This window comes from Mustela erminea, chromosome 14 (assembly GCF_009829155.1).
Source record: "Mustela erminea isolate mMusErm1 chromosome 14, mMusErm1.Pri, whole genome shotgun sequence".
NCBI classification, from domain to species: Eukaryota; Metazoa; Chordata; class Mammalia; order Carnivora; family Mustelidae; genus Mustela; species Mustela erminea.
Genome location: NC_045627.1, coordinates 29,087,946 through 29,104,757, shown reverse-complemented (window position 1 = coordinate 29,104,757; position 16,812 = coordinate 29,087,946). Strand labels below are relative to the sequence as shown.

Below are 16,812 nucleotides of genomic sequence, written 5' to 3'. Positions count from 1 at the left end.
TTTAAAGGGAAATGAAGATGGTAGGATTTGATTCATTAACTGGGTTCAGAAGATGGGAGCAGTCATGATAGGAACCAGGATCTAAGGTTGAGAAGGGTAAGTCGGCATGGATGTTCATCCATGGGCACGCTCAGGTGAAAAACATAGTTTGGAATGTTCCGTGTTTGAAATGCTGTGCAGCATCTAAGAGGACATTTGCTCTGTTCAGAGGTCAGCAAACATTTTTTGTAAAGGGCCTGGTAGGAAATATTTTAGACTCTATGGGCCGCATGGTCTCTGTCTTAACTATTCAGCGGCTGGTCCATCAGGAAAGCAGGTGGTAGCCAATATGTAAATGAATGGGCGTGGCTGTGCTTCAATAAGACTTTATTTACAAGAACAAGCAGTGGGCTGGATTAGGTTTAAGGGCAGTAGTTTGGTGACTTCTGCTCTAGATGACTGGAGCCATGATACAACGCACACGTTAAAAGGAGGGAGAACACACAGGTCCTTTAAAGCTGGTTTTGAGATCTCTTTTGGAGTGATGAATAGTTCATATTCAGTGGAAGTCTATAGTATCAACTGAAACTTACTTTTTCATGCATGTAGCATTTTATTGGGAATCCACTAGGTGCCAAGGATGTTTGCATGTTATCACTGTCACTCTCCACTGACAACTTTGTGAGTTGGCCAACTCTTATTCCCATCCTGCAGTTGAGGAAACTGAGGCAGCCCTGAGTAAGGCAGCATGGAGTTGTTTACTTTTTCCTGACTAGGAAGTTTAACCTGTCTCTGGGTAGAGGTCTTTCACTCAGGCAGGAAGTTGGCCTGGGCTTGACGGTTTGCCCGAGGCAGTATCAAATTTAACACCTGTTTACATGTTGTCAAAATTTTAACTTTGCCCCACAATTAGCAGTCTTCTGGATAACTGCACTCTGTGTTCTTGCTAGAGAGTAAGGCCCTGAAACTGTATCACATCTACAACTTGTTCAGAGCCTGGAAGAAAGAAAAGTTGAAGAAGAATAATATAAGGCTCATGAAATTTGCCCTTTTCTCTAGATTACCTACATTTTCCCCTTTGATCGAGTTGACTGCTGGGTCCCTCACAGAATATTTCTCATATAATTTAAGACATCATCTTGGTCTCTTTGCTGGAATTGCTGCAGAAAAGTTGTGTGGATTTTGATGTAGCTGAGAATTGTCATTGAAAATACCATTTATTACATTCCCCCAAATATTGCTCCCTGTGAGAAAATTATCTCAGAATTTAACATAAGGAAATTTCTTCTCTTCTGAGAAAATATGATTCTGTTTCTCCCTAAAGAGAACCACACAACTAATTGTGTTTTCTGTTTTGATTGGACTTCCAGGAAGCTCAGAGCCATGTTTAAAGCGCAAAGATAACAACTATTGTCACTGACTACCAACTGTTTTCAAGACTGAATCTCCCTTTTGGGTCCTATTTTATTAATTTTCTTTTTCCTACTATAAGCTCCTTCAAATACTTCTTAAAGAGAAATGAGTGTTTCAAAAACATAAATTTAAATTGAATTGATTCAGAATTAGAGAGTTTTTCAGCCAATCAAATAGTACCCTAAGTTCCATTAGACTAAAGAAATATATTAAAAATACTTTATGACTAAGGGCAGACATTTGCTTGTGTAACTGTTAGAGGATACATGGTGTTTGCCCTATGATGACAGATTATTTCACATCTGTTGAGTCACCTGCCCAGAAGGATTACTGCATATATTTGCCTTAACACTAAGCACTGGGTAAGATACGGAGGATGTGATGAAGCATGAGGTTTGGTGTTAGAAGATCTGAGAACTTGTTTTAACTCTGCCACTAAACAGTCATGTGACTTTAGGCCAGTGTCCCTAACCTCAGAGCAATGATTTTGAATGTGCCTTTAAACTAACCTTCTGTATACTAGTGTATACTTGCTGCTGTCTGCCATTCACTCTCTTGTGTTGTTCCTCGAGTGAGTGAGTGAGTGTGTGTGTGTGTATACATTCATATGTATACATTCATTGAGTTGTATAAACCACATTAGTTCAAATAGATTTGAGTAGCTAACAAAGATGAGTGCAATAAAATGAGATGAAATGAACTGAAACAAATAAAAGACAAGTTTCTGCAGAGAGAAGAAACAAGACTAGAAAGATGAGAAGATAGATAGGTAGTAGGTAGACACCTGTCGAATACAACACCAGTATCCATCTGCCTGCGGAAAGCCCATTTCGTTTCCGCACAAACACAGATAGCCTTGGAAATGGAAGCAAAATGGAGTAAGAGTGTGAAGAAATCTTTGTCTTAAGTTAAACTTAACCAACACATGATGGAAACATAGCATGCGTTGATCAAGTGTTAGAAATGAGTTGCTGAGTCATCGAGCTCTAAAGATGCTTACTGGATTAGGTAAATGGAAACTTCTCCAGCCCAAGGTACATGCAGGGAAGCTCATGAGATTTGCTACAGTGGGACCAGAAGGCCTTTGGCTCCCAGTGACTGCTTGTGGCTCGAAGAGAATGAGCAGGGCCTCTGAGAACCGGGCAGATGGGGGCAGGGAAAGTAAAAAACAGAAAAGGAAGTAGCTTGGGGGAATTCAACAAATGGCACTTCTGGTGAACTTAGTGAGTAATAAGGTGATAGAGGGGCCATTCCTCTTTATGGGAAACATTCTCTGGTGAGCTTTTCGAATGGGAAATTCTCAAATACTCTAATGCGCTGATATGAAAGATTTATGTAGCAAGAGGCCTGAAGAGATAGCAGAAGGAATTTGAAGCTATGGGGGTTGGCAGTCCTGCCATTAATACTTCATTCATTTAACAAATATTTATAGAGCTCCTACCATGCACTGGATACTATGTCAATCACTTGAGGGAACGGGGCAAGGGAACAAATAATGAGTAATAGATCATATCTGTCTTTCAGAAGTGTCTATCGGAATGAAAAAGCTGGCATAAAATAGATCTTATTAATTAATTAAAAGTATTTATTGAGCACCTATTATGTACCAAAGTTAGTGTCAGGTGAGATCCACAGTGCAGAATTAGAATGAACACCATCTGTCTTGAAATGTTTAGAAATCTGTAAATCAGGGAGGTGGTGGTGGTTGTTTCTGTCTCCAAAGAGAATTAACAGACTGCTGAGCGCTGCAGAGATTAAATGGAATTGGAAGGTCCAAGTAGCTAACTAATAAAGCAATAGTAAGAACAACAGAGATTCCTATTGTTTAGGTTATTTCCTGGCATATTTATTGTGAAGAACTATTTAATTTTTACATAAATGGTAGGTCTTCTTAGTTCTGAAGATTGAGGTTGCCCTGTGAAGGCCCTTTAGCTGTTGGGACATGCCCTAGTTCTTCATACTTTGAGATACAACTGAATGCTTTGAATTTCTTTGGGACTTTTTCTTATTCTTTCTCTCTCTCTCTCCCTCTCCCTCCCTCCCACTCCCCTCTAGCCCTGAGCTATACTGTGTGTTTTACATACATATGTTATTGAACCCTCGCAAGAATCCTGGGAGGTTCTCCTCAAGGATTTTGATGGAGTCCTTTCTCACATTGAGGTCCTTCATCCATTTTGAGTCTATTTTCGTGTGTGGTATAAGGAAATGGTCCAATTTCATTTTTCTGCATGTGGCTGTCCAGTTTTCCCAGCACCATTTGTTGAAGAGACTGTCTTTTTTCCATTGGAAATTCTTTCCTGCTTTGTCGAAGATTAGTTGACCATAGAGATGAGAGTCTATTTCTGGGCTTTCTATTCTGTTCCATTGATCTACATGTCTGTTTTTGTGCCAGTACCATGCTGTCTTGATGATGACAGCTTTGTAATAGAGCTTGAAGTCCGGAATTGTGATGCCACCAACTTTGGCTTTCTTTTTCAATATTCCTTTGGCTATTCGAGGTCTTTTCTGGTTCCATATAAATTTTAGGATTATTCGTTCCATTTCTTTGAAAAAGATGGATGGTACTTTGATAGGAATTGCATTAAATGTGTAGATTGCTTTAAGTAGCATAGACATTTTCACAATATTTATTCTTCCAATCCAGGAACATGGAACATTTTTCCATTTCTTTGTGTCTTCCTCAATTTCTTTCATGAGTACTTTATAGTTTTCTGAGAATAGATTCTTAGCCTCTTTGGTTAGGTTTATTCCTAGGTATCTTATGGTTTTGGGTGCAATTGTAAATGGGATTGACTCCTTAATTTCTCTTTTTTCTGTCTTGTTGTTGGTGTAGAGAAATGCAACTGATTTCTGTGCATTGATTTTATATCCTGACACTTTACTGAATTCCTGTACAAGTTCTAGCAGTTTTGGAGTGGAGTCTTTGGGTTTTCCACATATAGTATCATATCATCTGCAAAGAGTGATAGTTTGACTTCTTCTTTGCCAATTTGGATGCCTTTAATTTCCTTTTGTTGTCTGATTGCTGAGGCTAGGACTTCTAGTACTATGTTGAATAGCAGTGGTGATAATGGACATCCCTGCCGTGTTCCGAACTTTAGCGGAAGAGCTTTCAGTTTTTCTCCATTGAGAATGATATTGCGGTGGGTTTTTCATAAATGGCTTTGATAATATTGAGGTATATGCCCTCTATCCCTACACTTTGAAGAGTTTTGATCAGGAAGGGATGCTGTACTTTGTCAAATGCTTTTTCAGCATCTATTGAGAGTATCATATGGTTCTTGTTCTTTCTTTTATTGATGTGTTGTATCATATTGACTGATTTGCGGATGTTGAACCAACCTTGCAGCCCTGGAATAAATCCTACTTGGTCGTGGTGAATAATCCTTTTAATGTACTGTTGAATCCTATTGGCTAGTATTTTGATGAGAATTTTCGCATCTGTGTTCATCAAGGATATTGGTTTTCCTTCCATTTCTATTTTTTGGAACAGTTTCAGGAGAATAGGAATTAGTTCTTCTTTAAATGTTTGGTAGAATTCCCCCGGGAAGCCGTCTGGCCCTGGGCTTTTGTTTGTTTGGAGATTTTTAATGACTGTTTCAATCTCCTTACTGGTTATGGGTCTGTTCAGGCTTTCTGAAGAGACAGCAACCTCGTCAACCTCAACCGCAGCAACATCTTCCTAGAAACATCGCCAAAGGCAAGGGAAGCAAGGGCAAAAATGAACTATTGGGATTTTATCAAGATCAAAAGCTTTTGCACAGCAAAAGAAACAGTTAACAAAACCAAAAGACAACTGACAGAATGGGAGAAGATATTTGCAAACGACGTATCAGATAAAGGGCTAGTGTCCAGAATCTATAAAGAACTTAGCAAACTCAACACCCAAGAACAAATAATCCAATCAAGAAATGGGCAGAGGACATGAACAGACATTTCTGCAAAGAAGACATCCAGATGGCCAACAGACACATGAAAAAGTGCTCCATATCACTCGGCATCAGGGAAATACAAATCAAAACCACAATGAGATATCACCTCACACCAGTCAGAATGGCTAAAAGTAACAAGTCAGGAAATGACAGATGCTGGTAAGGATGCGGAGAAAGGGGAACCCTCCTACACTCTTGGTGGGAATGCAAGCTGGTGCAACCTCTCTGGAAAACAACATGGAGGTTCCTCAAAATGTTGAAAATAGAACTACCCTATGACCCAGCAATAGCACTACTGGGTATTTACCCTAAAGATACAAACGTAGTGATCCGAAGGGACACGTGCACCCGAATTACTCAAAGAGTCTCTCCTCAATGTCCACAATAGCCAAACTATGGAAAGAACCTAGATGTCCATCAACAGATGAATGGATCAAGAAGATGTGGTATATATACACAATGGAATACTATGCAGCCATCAAAAGAAATGAAATCTTGCCATTTGCAACAACGTGGATGGAACTAGAGCATATCACGCTTAGCGAAAAAGTCAAGCAGAGAAAGACAACTATCATATGATCTCCCTGATATGAGGAAGTGGTGATGCAACATGGGGGCTTAAGGGGGTCGGAGAAGAATAAATGAAACAAGATGGGATTGGGAGGGAGACAAACCATAAGTGACTCTTAATCTCACAAAACAAACGGAGGGTTGCTGGGGGGAGGGGGGTTGGGAGAAGGGGGGGTGGGATTATGGACATTGGGGAGGGTATGTGCTTTGGTGAGTGCTGTGAAGTGTGTAAACCTGGCGATTCACAGACCTGTACCCCTGGGGATAAAAATATATTATATGTTTATAAAAAATAAAAAATTAAAAATTAAAAAAAAAAAAAAAGAATCCTGGGAGGTAGGTGCGATTGTTACATCTCCTGAAACTAACTTGCCCAAGGTCCCACCAGCAGTCAGTAGTGGAACGTGACTTCAAATCTACATGATGTGTCTCCTTGCAGAGGTGAAGTTTGTCTCCACCTGCGGAGTCCGAAATGTGAGACTGACACCCCCAGGAAGTAAGGCTGTTCTTTTTCAATGAAAAATTTGTGCCCTTCTTTCTTTTAAAAAAAGTTTTATTTAAATTCAAGTAATTAACAGTATTATTAGTATTATTATTAGTAATATTTAGTATTATAATAAAGTGTATTATTAGTTTCAGAGGTAGAGTTCAATGATTCATCAGTTGCATACAACACCCAGTGCTCATTCCATCAAGTGCCCTCCTTAAGGTCCATCATCCAATTACCCCAGACCCTCCATCCACCTAGACTCCGGCAACCCGTACTTTGTTTCCTCGAGTTTAGAGTCTCACATTGTTTGCCCCAGTGTTTATGGCAGCAATGTCAACAATAGCAAACTGTGGAAAGGTAGGGACATGACCTTATTTCTAAACTTGAAGACACTGTCTGTATCTCCAGGAGAAAGGATAGAGTTGGAAAACCTCTCAGTCTCATGTTCCATCTTCTCAACCTGACCAAGGAAGGAACAAGATGCAGAAGCCCACACATGTGTACCTGCATCCCACCCCTGCTCCCCGAGGTCTGTGACCATTACAGGGAAGGAATGGCTGATCTAGAACAACTGGCCTGGGGCCAAGGGATTAAATACTTGGGACACTAGGTATCTTTTTCTTTTTTCTTTTTTCTGGGATACTAACTAGCTAATTCGAATTCCATTTCTCACCCTGCTCCCTACTCATTTTTGGGTAAAACAATCATGAGAACAAGTGAGGCATCAAAAGAGAGAAGCAAGAGATATAGGCTTAGACAATTGTAATCCCTAGATTATCAAAGGTTGACACTGAAGGGGAAAACCTTATTTTCTAGAAGTGTACCAAAAGGATTAATATGTGAACTAGATGAGAAATATAGGAAATAAAAAATAAAAACAATATTACTATTTTGGGAACACCTGCTAGATGTTAGTGAGATGCTTATTTCAGTATTTTACATGAATTTTAAAAATTTGCATAACCATACAAAGTTGATTTTATTTTTTCTTTTTTATAGTTGGGGTAAATGGAAGGCAGCTATGCTCACCACTATACCACCAACGCTAGTTGGGGTAAATGAAGATCAGAGACATGAAGACATTTGCCTAAAGTGACAGACACAGCTATAAATGGTCGGCCCAGGAGTCAAACCATAGTTCCTCAACTTCTACAGCCGTTAATCAATTTACTAAATCTGACCTATGTGAAAATGGTATCAACTTTACTATTTACTATTTACCAGATTTACTAATGAAGCTTAAGCTTCAGGCCCTTTCTCTTGCCAGGGCCCTTTGTAAGATTCTGGAAGAGGTCCCAGTAGTTTTTATTTATAACTTGGTATTATTTTACTCAAAGAGTCTCTCCTCAATTATGTGAGCTTTGGACCCCACAAAACTTAAATCTGCCACTGAAAGCATGATTTTATTCTAGGCTGGATCATCACACAGTCCAGTCCTTCCATTCTTGTCTCCCACCATTTTACGGAGAATCTAGTAAACAGTTCTCTTCTCTTGGCTGGCTATTAATCTCATCCAAATTCCTAGTGTGTTCCTTCTCTGGAATCTCTCTTTTTTTAAATTTTTTATTTATGTTTTTAGATTTTATTTATTTGTTTGAGAGAGAGCAAGCATGCACAAGCAGTGCGGTTGGGCAGAGGGAGAGGGAGAAGCAGGCTCCCTGCTGAGCAGAGATTCCCAAGATCATGACCTGAGCTGAGGGCCGACATTTAACTGACTGAGCCACCCAGGTGCCCTTCTTTCTCTTTTTTTAGATAAGCAAGTTGTGTTGGGGGCTGACGGTTTCAGCATAAATGTATTAATCTTTTTTCTGGCATCGCACATATAACATTGCCCATGGTGTGTTTGTAACCCCTTGTGAGAACAGCTAGTCTTCTAATTATAGTAAATGCAGTCAAGGAAAAGGGCCCAGATTTTAAACAAACAGCCATGAATTCTGCATTTGCATGTCATGCTCTGAAATCATCTTTTTCTGAGTCACGGATTATCCATTTAGATCAAGCCACAAAGAGCATCATGTTTTGTTAAGTTGGGGCCTTTGGAAAGGGTAAAAGAATTGTAGCCAAATATACTGAGATTCTGTACTCTTTAAAGTAAAACATCTTGGCAAATCATAGTTATCGAGTGGCTACACATTCAGGACAAGAATATATTCATGCTGAGTGAACTGTATTTCCAGAACTGTGACAATGTAGAACGTACAATTACTGGCAGATTCAGTGAGCACTGGAGAACCCTGAATTACTGTAAAAGTTGATTTGGAAACTAATTTGGACCATATGATTATTGGGATAAGACTTATCTTTATTTCTTACTCTTTATAAAAACAAACTCAGTATGTGTAAGGAGGTATTAGTTCAGGCAAAAACAATGTTACTAATAAGCCTTGTGACCTTGGTGATGACGACGACGATGATGATGATGTTGATGTTGATGATGATGATGATAACGACTCAAGTTCATAGTTTTGATTATTGACTATGTCAGGTACCACGCTAAGCACTTTACATCCATTACCACATTTAATCCTCACAACTCTATCACTGTTCCCATTTTTCAGATGAGGCCACTGAGGCCCAGAAAGGTCAAGTGACTTTCCAGGTCATTTGCTAAGTCATGGACCTGGGATTTGAGCAAGATCTCATAGCAGAACCCAAGATCTTAAACAAGGTTCATGCTATTTCAACTTTTGGGGTTCTGTTTTCCAACCCATAAAATGAGGGGCTTGGCTCCCCCTGGTTTTTGTTTCTTCTAGCTGTAAAGCTCTAGGATGCTATGATTTCAATTGTAATCCTCTGGCAGCAAAAGAGCACTTGATTTTTTTTTTTTTTTTTTTTGAGCACTTGATTTTTTACTAATATGTTTGTTTTTCAAATTGATCTCTACCAGCTCAGGGTAATTAAAACCCTACAGCTCTGACATTTCCCAAATAAACAGAGGCGTGCACATTCGCCAGCTCTCATGGCAGTGCCTATGGTTCTGTTTATGCATAGCACCTAAGATAAAAATCAAATATATGGTGAAAAGTCATGAGCTCTGTAGGAACTGAGGAATAATGTGTGTATAGCCTAGCCTAATGTCCTATAAGTTTCTGTTTCTTTCCTAATGGCAATAAGTGTTGACTTGATGATCCAGAGCTCCAATAACAACTTCAGATGATCTGTTGGTGAGTAGTACTTTACATTCGTGGTGGCTATGCAGTGGAACGGTGAATGTGGGCTTAAAAATGCAGAGTATTGATGTATGCAGTAGCTTGCAATCCAGGTAACCATTATGGCCAGAGTAGCAGAATTAATTTGAAAAATGCTCAGCCTTTCTGGATTAAGATGCTGTCATGGCAGAGTTCTTTACGCACAACTTCAGTTACCATGGAAATCATGATGTAGAATGTTCTAAGTTCTTGGCATCTCTGGATGGCAAGTGTTTATTTACCTTTTGTAAAGAATATATTCCTGAATGGAGGCAGAAATAGAACAGGTTTCCTACAAAGAGTATGGATGGGGGTGTTCCTTAGGTACAATGTGGCAGGACAAGGGGAGGACCATTTGCTCATTTCATAAAGAGCTACTGAGTGCTTCTTTCTTGGCTTTCTGTTGGGAGGTCTTGGCACCCAGATGAATTGTGTGAAGACTTGTCTTCAGGAGCTTGTAGTATGGGTGAGAAGCTGCATATGAAAAGCTCTCTGTATGCTTACATGGTGCATATGTTTTTCTCTACATTCATGAAGAAGATGGCACTGAGCTGAGCCTTAAAGATAAGAATTCAGACCTACAGATACTGGGATGAGAGTGGAGAGGAAGGAAAGATGGTGGAGTGGCTAGGTGAAGCAAGACAAGAGACAGACTGGGCCTAGAACAAGTCTGTCTGTACTTTTCCATTGTAGCACCATTGTCATTGTCATTGTGTTATCATTTGATTGCTCACCTTCTCCCCACACTGGAGTATAAGTTCCTTCACAGCACGGACAAGGAACAAGGTCTGTGTTATTCACTAACATATCCCAAGTGCCTATGACCCTCTCTGGTATGTGGAAGGAGCAGTAGCTATGTATCATGTGGAGAGAAGAAAACAGGTTTGGAACAAGACTGGCTAAGAGTGGAGGGACATGCAGAACCTTGGGATCAAAGACACATTGTAGTTTAGTTATCCCAACTGCTGGACAAGTATTTTTAAAAAAGCAGTTTTACCTTGTCATGGCCATAATGCCAGCTGGGCACATGGAAAGAACTGAAAAAACAAACAAACGAACAAAACAACTAAGCAGATATTAAGACTATGAATAGGAGTCAGAATGGGGGGCAATTTAATTTATCTCAACAAACATGTACCAACCACAAGCAAAGCATTATGGGGGTCAAGATGAACTTTAAAGGAATTTCAAAGGAGGAAAGATTGTGTCTTCTTGGTAAGTAATCGCTTCACAGAAGAAGCAGTATTTCAAGTACAATTTGAATAATAGGTAGATTTTTTTCTAGGTTGGAAATGGAGTGGAGAAAGGTATTCCAATAAAGAAAAAAACAAAAAAACAAAATACCAACCAAAACCAAAACCAAAAGTAGAGTTGGGAAGAGAAAGAACAGTTATGAAGAACTTATGTATCAAGTATTTTAGTTTGTGTTTTACTTAAATCATCTTACTTATTCTTTGCAGAACCAAATAGGGCAAGATTACAGATGAAGAAAGTAACCTTCCTACTGGAGTTGTGACTTGAATCCATGCCTGTGTGACTCAAATCTTGTACGAATGGTAATAATAATAGGTAACATGAATTGAGCTACCTTTTTCCTTATCGTCTTAGGAAACCCCATCCTTCGTGAGTCAACACAAACATCTCCTCCCTGGTGATTTTTCCCATAACCTCTACATCGAGTGCTCTGCCCCTGTCCTAATTAGAATAGTTATTTAAGTATATTACAATTATCCAATGACATCTGTTTGGAACGCTCTAGATCATGAACTTGTTGAGGAGAGGGATAGAGGTGTCTGCCACCTTCTGTAGATGGGCTCTTGGTGGCACTTCTTCGTGTGACCAGATTTTGAATTCATATTCTCATGTGAGATCATCAGATGAGCTGAGTCTGAACTACATGGTTGTGCCCTCACTGCAGGAAGTCCAGTAGAGTTTGTATCAACTTTGTGGTGAGATGGGCTGATAAGATGTGGAATCCCCCAACGTACATGTTGGTGTTCAGGTGAGCCAAACATTCAAAAAGAAATTCATGAGTCTACCAGAGAAGCCAAAGTTGTCAAAACATTCCTTGAAGCACCTCTGAGTAAAATATAAATAAATAAAAAAATAAATAGATCTTGGCTTGGGTCTGTGTTACGGATAAAGGAAGAATAGGAGAAAGAATAAAGGCATGGCCAGCCTCACAGAGACACACAGTGGGACTCTGCATGGGCAGCAGGTTGCAGAGTTCATCCTCTGAGCTTACTGTGCACATCACCTGTGGGGCCTGGGGTTTATGGACTCATTTAAAAAATATTTTAATAGTTATTTATTTTCAAGTATACCATGCAAAATAATTAGCACATCAAAACTGTGAGTTCACAGCTACTACTGCTTAGGAAAAGATTAAATTTAAGTTCAGTTTAAAAAGAGTAATTCAATATTAAAAGGATTAGGTTATGATACGACAGGTGGCACATAACTGTGGCGTGGTTTCCGCAGGTAGCAGAGGAATGGCTGGAGTTTGGGGAAGCTCCTGCATAGAGACAGGAGGCCAGAGCCTCACTCATTCCCTACATGTCTTTATCTCAATGGGTCTCAGCTTCATACTTTAAAGGGGTACAACAATACCATCTTGGCTTCCTGGAGCCAGGTCTAGACTAGATCTCTTATGCTGTCCAGGTGACTCTTTAGACAGTTTGCCAAGATGGCTTGTGAATTTTGGGGGAATTTAATCTATTCATCCTCATCATTCAGGCGAGACCAGGAAATGTCAGTCCCCCAAGTATCAGTCTTTAAATATGGGCCTGCATCTGAGTGGCTTTGGGGGAAGGGTCATCATGGTTGGGTGTGTTTTTTTATGTTTGCTAACTGACATAAGATCAAATTTTGATTTGCTCTAAGTATAGGTCTGCTTCCTGACTCAGCTTCCCATCCCCTGGCTTTCCCATCCCTAAATCCTTCCTTTGAGTTACTGGCCACTAACTCTGAGACTGTGAGCTGACTGAGATGGGAACATGCCCAGTCTAGCTCCCAGTCTAGCTCGTGGTAGGCCCATAATGGATGTAGAAACAAATCTCCTGAGAGTGGACATAATTTTGCTTCTCTAAGTTCAGCTCTCAGGAAATTGTACTACCTTTTTATGTGTCTCCTCCCTCTTCCACACAAATAATTTAGTTACTTATTCCTTGGGGACATTTATGGTTCAACCAGACCTGCCACTTCAGGAAGCAGGGGAGGAGAGAAACTGAGAGGGGAAGAGCACTTTGCATTTGTTAAGGTGTTGGAGTAGCTCTGGCATGGGGAGAACCTGGCTGAAGTGAGGCAGTAGTGGTGAGGACAGCCTGAACTCACTGTTCTGAGCATTTGTGAAATGGCAGCAGAAGGCAGATACGAATATAAGAGAGATTTGGAGAGGTGCCCTCATTGTAGGGTCTGCTTTCAGATGATTGTTCAGTATAGCTTGTATTGCACTCACAGGGAGTTTGGACCCTAACAGTTAACCTGGGTCAACTCCCAGACTGAGGAAGTGGGGATCATGCCCTCGGTAACCAAGACTTGATACCATTCATTTCCACTCATGGTTCCATGAATAAACCTCCGATGGGTCATTTCATCATTTAACTGCCTCCCCTTGTCTTTGAGTTAGTAATAGTATGGTTGATGATATCTCTGCTCCCCAAATATTCCCTTTTCCTTGTTGGACCTTCAGGGCAGTTACATGTTTCCACCTTGTTAAACGTACAAGTGGCCATATGATTTGCATCCGCCAATGAAATATGGGCCAATGTGATGCATGGCTCCTGGGCAAAAGCTTTAAGAGCCAGCAACATTTTTCTCTCTTTTTCCTCTGCCACAATATCTAGCAATGTTCCAGTTTGGGTCCTCGAGCACACGTGAGTTGGAGCAAAGCCGCAGCGAACCTGCAATGGATACGGAGTGAATTCAAGAGATAAATCTTGCTATTAGAAATCACTGAGCTTTTCTCTGTGTGCTGTTTGTTAGGCCTGTATAAACTAGCCCATTCTGGCTGATATGTTAATGATGGTAATAACCCCAGCAATAAAAGTATTGCCATTTGGGGGAGCTAAGCCCTGTGCTAAGGATTTTGCATGTTCCATCTCATTTAATTTGGTAACAACCTTGTGAAGTAGATCTCTTTCCTCAGTTTGCAGATGAGGAAGTTGGAACTCAGATTGAAAAAGTTTATTGTGGTCATATCACTAGAATGTAGGGTCAGGATTTGATCTGGCCCTTGCTCTAAACTGCTTCACCTTATTGTACATATCCATCTCAATAACTCTGTCATTTGTCATCCCACACAAGTGCCAAGGCTTCCAACTCTCAGATGCCTCAGATATAAATCCTGGCAAGGAATACACCTACAAAAGCAGGACATTATATCCTCTTATATGAGGAGCAAAATAAGAAAGTGTCACTAATCCATTTCTTACAACTTAAAAACCTACTGTTTATCATATAAGAGAAGATAAGATACATAAATATATGATTCCTTATTATAAAAGAATGCCCTACACCTACAAAAATAACCCAATAATGGAAGTTATATAAATAAAAAGCACAAATATTTATCACCAACAAAATGCCACTGTACAAGCAAATTTGGAAGGAATACTTATTATGTAAATATACTACATATGTATGCTTATATGTGCATATTTATGTGTATGTATTCATACATGTATATATATAAAACACACACATATTATATATATGTATGTATATAATCTGCTATAGAAGTAATGGATGGATGATTCATATTTCATCCAATATTTCATCCAATAGTCTGGATGATTCATATTTGCCTTGAAGTTTAGTTATTGGATAATTAGAGACCTAAAATACTCTTGGTGCAAATGTGCACCATTACATACAGTAGGGTTTACCAAACAACTGACAACAAACACAATTAATAATGATATAATGAAACCACAGTAATCTGTAATTAAAAAACAAGAATAGCAACAATTTGAAAACCACAACCAACCAACCCAAAACAACACTGCTAGTACATTGACAACAATGGATCCTTCCTGAAACCTGTGGGGATTCCAGCTGTGTGCGCCTGGCTTATGCTGGAGTTGGCAATGTCGCCAAGCATTGTCTGGGAGCCAAACTTGTTAGCAGAGCAATGAATTAGCATCCTCGATTCACTTGTAATGCGCTGACTTTAATTTATGAAGACTAAAATTTAGTGACCTCTAATAGTCCACATAGTAATAAATAATCCGTATGGCTATGAATTAAATCAGGACCGGTTTTCTTCCATTGAAATGGCAGCCGATCAATGGGTCTCATTGGTCTTAGTTGGATAATCATAATTCTAGAAGTCTGGTGAACCAGATTGCCTGACTTTTTCCAATTAGATCCCAATTTAGGTAGATTTTCTGGCAAATACCTCCACAAGTAGGGGCCCAGACTCTGGGTGTCTGCTTCCTGTATATTTTCAACAAGGTTTTGGGGGATCTATTGGTCACTTCTGGGGCTGTATTTGTTTTTGTTTTTGTTTGTGTTTTTTTTTAAAAGATTTTATTTGACAGAGAGAGAGATCACAAGTAGGCAGAGAGTCAGGCAGAGAGAAGGGGAAGCAGGCTCCCTGCTGAGCAGAGAGCCCAATGTGGGGCTCGATCCCAGGACACTGAGTTCATGACCTGAGAGAAGACAGCAGCTTAATCCACTGAGCCACCCAGGCACCCTGGGGCTGCATTTGTTTTGCCAGGTGCTTTAGTTCAGAGAGAGGAGTGCCTTGTGTTGAGGACTTATGTGGTTTGCCGTGACTCAGTGGTGAGCATGACATTTCCTAAGGCTGGGAGAATACCAGTCCATCCATGGGCCTGTAGCACAGAACGGCCAACCTGTTTCATAGACAGTGATGAGGAAGGAAAAGGAGCTTCAGACTCTGGTGGAGAAATGTTTTGTGGGTCCCTAGCTGGGGACTAAAAGCCTCTGTGTGATTTTTCTCCAGGGCCTCTGTTTGGACCATTATCCAGGTAACTTTTCTGGCTTCCCTATTCCATCACTCCCCACTTCTGTACCCCCCCCCCATTGTCACCAGTAGAGGTAAAGGGTAATGGGTGACTTGGTACCTGTTCAAATGAACATTCAACAACTGAAAAAGACTGTCTTTTTTTTAGGTTCAAGTTTGACCACTCTCAGTTTAAAATATCCTGCTGGCACATACCCCTGCCTGTGTATGTCCTCAACATGTATATTATTTCTTTTTCTTTATGTATATTACGTCTTAGGATACCAATGGGTATCCTAAGGGTTGAATTATGTCCCCCCAAATAAATACATTGGAGTCCTAACTCCCCCTTATCTCAGAATGTGATCTTGCTTGGAATCAGGGTCTTTCCAGCAGTAATCAAGTTAAAATGAGGTCATGAGAATGGGCTCTAATCCATTAAGACATGTACTTATACAAAGGGGACATTTGGACAGAGACAGACATGCAAAGGGAAGACTATTGAAGACACAGGGAGTATACCATCTATAAGTCAAGGAATGCCTACAGCTACCAGAAGCCAGAAGAAAGACATGGAACTGATTCTCCCTTACAACCCTATGAAGGAATCAATTCTGACAACACCTTGATTTAGAATTTCTAGCCTCCAGATCTGTGAGACAATAAATTTCCGTTGTTTACGCCACCCAGTTAAAGCAGCCCCAGGAAACTAATACACCATGTAACATTGCCGATGGTATTAATGCATTAAAGTTTAATTTAATTTAACAAGTGCCTGTAAATGAATTCAGGCAGAGGTGGTGATATCTGATAATGGCTTAATGTGTTTCTCCCTCCTTTAAGCTTCCAAATTTTTTCTTCCCCACTTGGACCTACACTCCATTTTCCCACCAACATTTCACTGTCCCTCAATCTCCTCCATGTCCTCAGTTCATTCTACTAGCTTAGAGTCCCTGGGCCATCATTATAATCCTTTTTTTTACATCCCATCAAAGACTTCACCCTCTTCCTCCTCATTACGCTCTTCTGGAAAACCTCAGCCTTGATTAAGTTCCACTCTCTGATTGTACCCATACAATTAAATGTGGCCAGTGAAAACATACATGATGAACAGTAACACTTTAATTAATAGCCACTGAAATATCTGGTATGGTCATTCCCTCTCTTCCCAGAGGAAGATTTTTTCCTCTTCTCCTTCCTCAAAATGCTGTATCCCTACCTCTCCTCTTCCCTCTCAGCTAATGACCTTGCTTCTTGTCTCACAGATGCAATCAA

The 16,812-nt window shown here is 40.1% G+C and overlaps 1 long non-coding RNA gene across 1 annotated transcript in view; it reads left to right on the top strand.

The window, feature by feature from the left end:
- Window positions 1–16,812, top strand: part of LOC116573464 — a 42,582-nt gene that overhangs the window by 10,792 nt on the left and 14,978 nt on the right. The window contains exon 2 of the long non-coding RNA XR_004278804.1: window positions 11,033–11,128. This is a non-coding gene — a long non-coding RNA (uncharacterized LOC116573464). The remainder of the gene's footprint in view (window positions 1–11,032; window positions 11,129–16,812) is intronic.